Source organism: Dryas octopetala, chromosome 2 (assembly GCF_963921425.1).
Source record: "Dryas octopetala chromosome 2, drDryOcto1.1, whole genome shotgun sequence".
In the NCBI taxonomy this organism is placed as follows: domain Eukaryota; kingdom Viridiplantae; phylum Streptophyta; class Magnoliopsida; order Rosales; family Rosaceae; genus Dryas; species Dryas octopetala.
The window spans coordinates 11,205,414-11,207,999 of record NC_141367.1 but is presented as its reverse complement, the minus strand read 5'-3'; the positions used below and the strand labels follow the sequence as shown (position 1 = coordinate 11,207,999).

The following is a 2,586-nucleotide window of genomic DNA, read 5'->3' as shown; positions in this document are numbered from 1 at the left end:
CATTATAGAAACAAGTCATTACATGAGTACAAAACAATTTTAAGGAGTTCAGTAAACTACAAATTACAATTAAACAAGTCATTTCACATTGGCAATACATACAATTACCACAAGTTTCCTATTCTACGTAATCTTGGATAAATGCTTCAACTAAGATTGGCCGACTCTATTAGCTAGAGTGACACATCCCTTTCCTTTAAACTGCAAAAACTACTTCCCACAGTCAATAAAAACTAGGAGGGATGTCAATAAAAGAACAGCATAAATAAATTGAAGCTATCTATAAAGTCAATAAAAGAATGAAAGAATTAGAACCCTCACAGTACCATAGACAAGTCCTTAATTGCCAATAACATGCAAAAAATGTTAAATTCTGTAATTCACATTAGCACCTAAATAAAGATGCTCATGTATTATTGCCAACTTACATGGAATTTGACGGCCCCATAGAGGAACAAGGCCCTTGTACAACCTGCAATGGAGAATTGTTCACATGTAAATCATAATAAACAGTAGCCTGTATTACATAATTTTAAAATCTAAATCAATTATTCATGTGTCTGTCTGTGTTTTCTTAGTATATATATTAAGCATACCCATAAGCGCCTTGAGCAATGTAACCTTTAACGCCTTCCTCCTTGAGCAGTTCCGAAACCTGTTGATATGCTTTTGTACTTTGCAGGGTCAATATAAAAAACTAACAATAAAATACCCACAGTGTTATTTAAATTCTCTAAAATATCCACCACTAAGTATAATTAGAAAAAAAAAATTAAGAATCATAATAAGAAAGATAATAAAAACCCCAAACCTGATGATACAAATGCACTTTCACAAGTATAGAGTAATGGGGAGTCTAGTCGATTAGATCAGCCAATCAATTCTCTCATATAAGTAGCTGTAGCTGCTCCAATGCACAACAGATTAAGTAGCTGCTCCAAATACAAAGATTTCAGAAAAGAAAAAGAAAATGAGAGTAAAAGAAAATAAAAGATTAAGTAAATCAAGTCAAAAGTATCTGGAAGGCAGAAGAAATAACCATATGTTTAAAATAAATTTCCATTACCAACACTCATACTTTAAATCTAGCTATCTGAGCTAACACCAATCACCAATCACCAAACACATACAGACACACACTTGGAAGACTCGTTAATAGTATCAGGGGAAGAGAAAAGTTTATATATAAACATGTACCTATGTAGATAGTGTACAGAAGCAGTACCTAGCTGCTATTCAAACACCTACAGTGGAGACACCAATGCAGATAAAAAACAAGTTAGTCAAGTAATTAAAAACAATAGCCTTATAAAAATTGTAAACACACAAAGACAACTTCAGATGGAAGATTATAACAGCAGTACCAGGTCCTCTTGGTGAATTGAAATACATGGCAAAATTCTGTTTGAAAATCAGAAGACAAACTAACTGATCAAGCATTTGCACAATAGTCCTTACCTTTCCAAAGATCACTGTAAGATACATGCATGAGAGGGAGCCACCAAAAAGAAGTAACAAGACTGATAGTTAAGAAAAACACCTCGCATACCCTAGGAACAAGAACATCAAGGTAAAGAACTTGAGCAATAATCATATCTGCCATATCATCAACAATTCCCCCACAACATATTATTCTCTACCAGTCATATGAACAACAAAACCATGAGAAAATAGCTTGAGCATGAGAAAATAGACTTGATATATTAACAGTCCTTGAGACTTGATAGCTTGTGCATGAGAAAATAGACTTGATACATTAACAGTCCTTATCTCTAAAAAGAATGATATTCCATACCAGGAGTGCCAAGAAGACTTTAGTAGTATAGCACCCTCTTAGTGGAATATATGTTTCGCTTACTCCTATTTTAAATAATCAATCAAACCAGAAAAAAAAAAAATCAGTGAATTAAACTCTCATTCCATTAAGTATGTACTAAAAAAAAATTCAGTAATATATACTGATATTAATAATAAGAATGTTGCTAAATTAATAATTGATGCACTACTTAAAGTTATTTAAGATTATCTGACAACACCAAAAACCACATGCTAAACTATCAACACCTCTCCTCAAATCAATTTTCTTATGAATATCATATATTTGAGTTTGACTCTTTTGCATTAGAGAAAGAGGAACTGTAACGGAAATGAGTTTTCCGTTAGTCTCACAAACTACCCAAAACATTGAATTTAGTATTCATCTTCTTTACCAAGGCTACATAGGGAGCTTTCTCCTGATATAGAAAGCTCCCTCCCTAAAACAGTATCTTCCAACCTTAGATTGAGAAAGAATCTTACCAACACAATCAGGACATGTCCTTGTACAAGGTTTGGAGTATGTGCATGGGTTAAGGAGGGAAGAAACCGACAGAGAAATCTGAAGAGAAGATAATACCTTTACCTTGAAATTGGGTAAATAGGTATCCCCTGAATACTTCTCTAGTGAAGGGTGTGCATACCAAAAATCAAAGGATTTGGTACATTGGAAATGGAAATTGCAGCCAAAGTCCCTAAACAGCTCGGATTGAAATTGTCTCTGCACAGGGTGGGGTGCTGCCAACGTTGCACGGAGGCCACTGGTATGGC

At 34.1% G+C, this 2,586-nt stretch overlaps 1 long non-coding RNA gene across 6 annotated transcripts; it reads right to left on the bottom strand.

The window, feature by feature from the left end:
* Positions 1-2,586, bottom strand: LOC147293066 (uncharacterized). Of its 6 annotated transcripts, none has more exons than XR_015120629.1 (7): positions 2,299-2,586; positions 1,796-1,860; positions 1,459-1,550; positions 1,198-1,244; positions 597-932; positions 429-472; positions 1-201 (listed from the first exon to the last, which is right to left on the bottom strand). It is a non-coding gene; the product is annotated as an uncharacterized LOC147293066 (long non-coding RNA). The 6 variants fall into 6 exon arrangements; XR_015120631.1 differs by having other exon boundaries at positions 2,402-2,586; XR_015120627.1 differs by having other exon boundaries at positions 1,459-1,860.